Source organism: Taudactylus pleione, unplaced genomic scaffold, assembly GCF_031769625.1.
Source record: "Taudactylus pleione unplaced genomic scaffold, aTauple2 ptg000685l, whole genome shotgun sequence".
Classification (NCBI taxonomy): Eukaryota; Metazoa; Chordata; class Amphibia; order Anura; family Myobatrachidae; genus Taudactylus; species Taudactylus pleione.
Genome location: NW_028285087.1, coordinates 5048914 through 5056325, shown reverse-complemented (window position 1 = coordinate 5056325; position 7412 = coordinate 5048914).

The following is a 7412-nucleotide window of genomic DNA, read 5'->3' as shown; positions in this document are numbered from 1 at the left end:
GGGGGCGGGGTATAGGAGGGGGACCCTAGTGCATCCTGGGAGGAAGAAAGCTTAACTCTATGGTGCCCGATGACTGACGTCACACCTATACCCCAAGGTATCCTGTGGATACACTATGGACCCTGAAGTAGAAATTCTCCTGTATCTAAAACATTCATAGTGCTCATTTGGTTGTTTCCCCTCTCTGTTTATCTTATGTGAAGTGTGTACTTTTACAATTGTTATATTTTTTTATAGGCGATCTACTCACCCGTGAGAAGGGGTGTTGAGCGGTTTCATGAAAAGTGGAGTTTCTATATATCGCCAGCCTAGGCTCCACTGCGCAAGATCATATGCACAGGGGCGCCGAGAGGGGGGGGGCGGGTACAGTTTACCCGGGCCCGGGCTTCCAGAGTTGCCCGGCAGGGGCCCGGGTCTGGCGCCGCACCCCCCCTCACTTCCTCCCTCTGCAGCAGCCCAGCACACAGAGTGTGCTGGACTGCAGCGGGAGATTGCTTGCGGCTGCTAAGTAGCAGCCACAGCAATCTCCTATGCCTGAAGGGAGGAGCGATCACACCGATCGCGCCCCCCACTGGCTTTGCGCCGGGCTGAGGGGCTCACAGCGCCCCCTCCCCGGCGCTGCAAAAATCTTTTTTTTTTCTTCAAGGGGGCGTGGCCACGCCTCCTGAAATTAGGCCATGCCCTCTCTTTACCGGGGCCTGGCGTGGCTCTCTACGCCCCTGCATATGCATACACTATTCCAATCCACGACATGATACTTACCCCGCCAATTGGGCAGTTCTTCTTGATGGGTTTTTATATTGCTGGTTATTTTCATTTATTATTCTTTCTCTCCCGCCGCCCTTTCCTTTCTCTCTCCTCCCAAAACCCTTTTTTATGCTTGGTTAACTTATACCCCTTTTACACCGGAGCTAAAACCCGGGTTATTGCAGGGTTAACCCAGGTAGCTCCTTGGTGTAAAAGGGGAGAGGGTTGGATTGCCGGGTCGAGTGACCCGGCAATCCAACCCAGGTAACTAGCAGAGTGAAACCCTGCAGTGTGAACGGCGCACTCCGGGTCACTATGACCTGGAGCGCACCACATGCCGGCCGATTGGTCCGGCTTTAGTGGCGCTTGGAGATTATGTCATCTCCAAGCGTCCACTTCAACGCCGGGTCTATGCAGACCCGACTCCGGCGTGAACGGCGCCGACTCAGAAATATCCTGGGTCAGCGCCGGCTAAATTCCGGGTCTGATCCGGATTGGAACCCTGTTTGGGGGTGCCTGCGCTCTGGATTTGAACCCTAGTATGTTAGGGACCTACCCTAAAGAGGTTACCTGGATATGGTGGGTAGACCCACAACCATGATTATGCTAAAAACATCTATTGATTGCAAAATGTTATTGCATTTATATATTATCATTAATTTGGAGTTGTGCACCTGACATTTGTCTGTTTCTGTGCCTGCAATTAGTCTCACCAGGTAGCACCTCCCATTATATATATTCAGGGTGTGCAGTCCAGGAACCTTTCCTGTTTAAAGAGGCACATACATCAAGCAGCTATCGCAGCAATTCCCCATTCTGCCAACGCCTGGCTCGGGGAGCAGAGAAATCCAACATGTTGACATGTTGGACAATCTGGATTCCCCGATTGTGACCCTAAAATGGTCGGAATAGGCATGTCGGGGATTTTTAACATGTTGAATTTCCCAGACGGCTCACCGATCATCAATATCTGCTGATCAGTGTTTTTGATTGGCGTTGGTAGGATGAGGAATTGTATCGTAGCTGTATGGCCCGCATTACTCGAATGTAGAACTACGTAATAACGATTCTGTACACCTTACTAGAACAGTTTATTATTATTAGCTTTCCTTTCTATCATTATGTTCTATACCCCATGTTTATACATACTGTATGCTTTATCTGACTCTTTGGGTCTTGATGTATTACTGTATTTGTCTTTTTGTCTAAATACCAATAAAGATGTTTTTGTTTTTGAAAAGGGGGACAAGCTGCATTCTAATATAATGTTTTGCTGTCTACCTGCACCACATGATTACAATTGTGTTTTAAGAAATGGGGCTAAAATACGTGCCCTGAAACATGTGTATATTGGCCTTATGGAAAGCTTTATGTATCCTGAGATGTGCCCGCATCCATGTGTAGCATATGCGCCTGGTTTGCTACTAGTTATCATTATCAGCCCGTGGGAATCACTATCAGCCCCTTCACACCCAAGTTCCACCTCTTCGATTGTAGATGCATTCAAAATGTACATGACTGCGTTCCCGTACTGGCATGCCCGTTTTATGAGGTGCAGTGTGAGAATAGGCAAGAGTAGCTGCGCCAACGGGCGTGCGTTTGACTCTGCCACAGCTTCTATGGCCCGTATTCAATTGGAGGCGAAAAGTCTGAAAAGTTTCGCCTGTCCGACTTTCCGCCTCCTTCACCTGTTTCAAAGGCGATAACTTTCCGTGCGCATCCCCGCTTTTCGCCCTATTCAATTCCTAAGCAGGCGAAAACGGAACAGGCGGAAAGTACTGTCAGAATTGGGGAAATCAGGGCCTGATTCAGACCCGGACGCTATTTCTGGACGGTCGTTCCAAAAAAGGGGCCGGCTATTTAAATTGAGCGCTCGCTCTTTGCGGTTTGTTGACGCCTCTATGTCTGAGCGAGCGAATGAAAAATGTGCTCGCTATTTTGTAAAGATGCCCCTTTGCCGTTCGCATCACACGTCATCTCCGGTATTTATTAGATTAATCGGGTACATCGAAAGGCATCTGAACTGCTCGCACTGCTTGTGGTAGGTTCTTCTTACCGCTATCACTGAGAGCAGTTCAGGCTAAAAGACAACCAAGTGACGTGGTCGATGACGCTCCTTTACTAATTATGCACTCCCATTAAACGCCCTTTTTACCGTTTGGCACGCCTGCGTTCGGATCTCCACTCCCCCGTTTCCAAGCACCTTCCCGTTACCACCCACAAACGGTACATTCTGTCACTCAAATTAGCAGCCCCTCGCTGTTTTGCGAGCACACGATTTCCGACCGCAGTGACTGGTTGGCGCATGCGCATTACGACCCATACACATGCGCAGTTGTGCGAACATCGCTCAGAGCGAACGAGCGGCCGCTTACGAGTGGCTCTGAATCAGGCCCTCGGTCTGTACCCCTCAAAAAAAATGCACACATAGGGAATCAATGTAGATGTGTACTAATAGCCCTAATAAAAGTGTTTGGGGTAGCGTCTTTGCAAAAGTGGTGAAGAATGGCATCAAGCAGTGTTTTTTGGTGAAAATAAGTAGTCCAGTCAAATTTGGGGTACTTGCAAATGGGTGCTGGCATATTTTTAGGTCTCTAAAGTGAACTTTAAAAAAAAAGTCAAACGCACCTGCAATCCTAAAAACACCTGACCCATCCTTGCTGACCCTCAAGTCTATTTCGCTAGTTTTTTGCTTGTACCTCCACTTTTTACTTTTTCACCCCCAAAACAAAAGTTCTGAGGTAATTTTTTTTCTGATCTGTCCTTTGGGGGGCTGTCCCAAGGGTTCTGAGTCGTTTCCCCACGTTTGCACCCCAAAATAACGATTTTACACTTTTTTTCACCTGCTATTCATAGGAGATACTTTTCCGCCTATTACATTGCATTGAGTTTCCGCTTAGGAGAAATCGACCTGGAATTGAACAGGTGGAAAGTCCGAATCCGCGGAAACTTATCTCCAAGCGGCACTTTTCGCCTCTAATTGAATCCAGCCCTATGTATGTAATAATAATTTAGTTTGTTTTATGTATCTTTCCTTCATGGGCAGCACAGTGGCGCAATGATTAACTTTCTGCCACACCGCACTGAGGTCCTGGGTTTAATTCCCACCGAGGTCTTATCTGTGTGGAGTTTGTATGTAAAGAGACAACATTTTTGTGGATAGTGTAATACATTTCTAATCACATAATGCTTCAGGGATCCCTCCCCCCACACCACTGACTTGTATGAATAAAAAGCTCTAGTATATTTGTAATGTATAATTATTATCTTTAGATTGTAAGCGGTCATGAGCTTGTGCTTTTCTCAATTGCCAACAACGGCACCCAGGGCTGAAACTAGGATATCTGTCACCCGGGGCAAGACAGTAATTTTGCAGCCCCCTCCCTTCCCATACCTGGATTTTGTTCTTGCTCCTCCCTAAGGCAGACGTCCCTGGTATAGTGACTTACATTATTCCACACACCATAATGCCCATTACACATTATGCCACACTGTAATGCCTATTACCAAAGTGCCACTTATATATTTTCCCCTGACACCATTTTATGCCCCACAGTAAGGCTTCTAATTACTTTCAAATTACCTGCTCGTTGTCAGGGGTTTTATGCTCATTACCAGGGGTTTCATGCGGGGTATCATGCTCGTTGCCAGGGGTCTCATGCTCTGGGTTTCATACTTGTTGTCAGGTGTTCCATGCTTGTTGCCAGGGGCCTCATGCGCTGGGTTTCATGCTCGTTGCCAGGGGTTTTATGCTCGTTGCCAGGGGTTTCACGGGAGAAGATGCAGCTTTCCGCATCTTCTCCCGGCAGTGCCAGCGTTCCCGACACTTCCGGGAACGCTATGCAGGACCTCTACCATCTGTCTCCTCCAAGGAGGCGGACATTTTTGGAGGGCCGTTTTCAGCAGATTCCACGTGGATGTCTAGTCTGCATGGAATCTGCAGCCCTTCAGCGCCCCCTCAAATCCGGCGCGCGGTGCACCTCTAGCCCCCCACCCCTAGTTGCGGCCCTGGCAGCACCTATCCTTTGGATTTGGCCGTCCTGCTGCTTATTTTGGTACTATGATGGCTGCTGCAGAATTGTTTATAAACCTTGCCCATGTCCTAAAATGCCCTGTACTCTTAGTCACTTTTTTCTCAATCTGCTTCTGACCCATTGTGGCGCCATATAAATAAAGAATAATAATGGTTGATGATTTGCAAGGTGCCACAGTGCCGGACAGCGGGGAAAACAGGACACACATAATGATGAGGTAAAATAAACTCACACATGAAAAGTAAGGTAGGAACCTACTCAGCAGAGAGCGCTTACATTGTAATTTGGAGAGACACATGAGGAGAATGGCTTATCGAAGGTGCATTACTGTGGATTGTTTGGGTGGAGATATGGTAAGCTCTAATAAAGAGACAGGTTTTCAGCAAGTATTTAAACATTTGGAGACTATAGGCGAGTTTAATCAGGAATGGTAGGTAAAGCCATAAGTGGACAGTGACACAAGAGAAGACCTGTAGTCAGGAGTGAGAGGTGGTTACCAGTGGCGAGGCGCAAGTCAGATCTGAGAGGTAGAGGATTATGGGATGAGGTTTGAGGTACATGAAGGTGTGGCATTGAGGTTCTGTAGAGAAGTTGAATAATGAATTCTGGAGGACACAGGGAGCTAGGGTAAAAATTAGCAATGTGCTACGGCATTTAAGATGGTTTGAAGTTTGGATAGATAGGTGAGGGGAAAGCTGGAGGTTGAAGCAGTCAAGGCAGGAGACAATGAAAGTATATAAGTCTTGGGTAAGACAATAGCATTTTTTTTTGTGGCAATGTCTACAGTGGAGGCAACAAGACTGGCAGAGAAACTGGAAGCGGAGGATGGTGTCATTTGTGGCACCAGGCTGAGGAAATTGTGGTGTTATTGATGATGAGGGAGATTTGAGGGGGTTAGTGGCTCTGGGAGGAGGAAAGATCACAAGTTCTGTTGTGGATATGATGAGGTATAGGTAGCATTGGCGATTACAGAGAGTTGGTAATGAGAGAGTGGGGGAAACAAATAATCCATGTTGTGTAAGGCCGTGGATAAGGTGTAGGCAGCTATAGTGCACGCTGCCCTGGGGTAAAAAGAGTCGGCAGTCTCTGCGGCTCTGATACGTGGTCCAGGCTGCTGACAGCTGGGCTCAGTGGGTCCAGCAGACGACCAGCGGTAATTACATTTTACCTGTTGCTGAATCACAGTGTAAGCAGCCATTTTGTAGAATAAAACGATATTTATTAGGATAATTAATAGTCTAGAAAACAGGAACATCACAAAGCTCTGAGGAACAAAGTGTCTCAGTGCTGGTACTGGTTCCTAGTGAATAAGATGAATTCTCATTGGGTATTGCATCAACCCACAAGATACCAGCCTCCATGGTGACGGGCGCACTTGTACTATACAGGTGATATGAATGCACTGGTAAATAACATCTGTAGAATTAGTATGTAGCGAGGCCATGGTTAGGATTGCCTTATAAAGAAGAGTACATCACCTACTGTGGATTATAACAATTACATGTGACCTTGGTGTTGCAACATGTATAAAGCTGCTCATACATGGCCGAATAGTCCCGAGATTACTTCTAGTTTCCCTTTGTTTTATACTTATCCATATGTACACCTCTTCTATGACCCAACAGGTGGCAAACCATGCTTCAGATCCTCACAATGCTCTTGGGGTCTCCCAGTGTCCAAAACTCTGATTGTGTGCAGAATCCTGGTGTTTGTCCTTATTTATTTATTCTGACGAAACCGCTGGTTCATGGAGCGGAGAAACGCGTAAGGGTCTCTATACTTGTCAAACTGATGACCTACTAAGGAGTCGGGAGTGTGGTGGATAGTGCCAGTGTATACACTCTGAAGTCGGGAGCTGTTTAGAACATCAACGGCTTTTAGTATCCAGCCTTTACCTTATGACGCTGGCAAGCCGTGTGTTCTTTGGGATTTACAGACGTCTGCTTGTTCCCTTTTAGCCGACCGGCGATAAGGTACTTTCTGCTTAGCTTGAACTTGTTAATCAATGTCTGCTGCTCCACACACTTGCATTGAATCAGCTCAGAAAGACCTGGAGTATTAAGCACCTGATTTATGCTCTATTAGACCATATGTTTGGACTGTGAGGTCTACAGACATTGTACTTTGTGGAACTAAACAGCAGAAAAGGAATGACTTAAAGTGAACACTTCTCTAAATCAGCTCCAGCACTTACTAAACCCCAACTCAGACTACAATTATAATTCTACTCCACTATTTATGTACATCATTCCCTTTTCTTTTTGATGTTCATTGGGAGATACCTACTGCAGAGGTGATCTCCTCTAGGGGATAAATATATATATATACTGTATTTATTCTTCATTAGTTTGATGTATGTTTATTATGTGTAAATGTGTGTTATTGTGTATTATTTTGTTTTATTTATATTAAAAATTGAGGGGTCTAGTTACTAAGCAGTGTTAGGAGACAGAGTGAAAAGTGATAAGAAAGTGATAAGGTACCAGCCAATCAGCTTCCAACTGTCATTTTTTAAACACAGCCTGTGAGATGACAGTTTGGAGCTGATTGGCTGGCACCTTATCACTTTCTTCTCACTTTTCACTCTGTCTCCTAACACTGCTTAGTAAATAGACCCCTGATTTTTATATT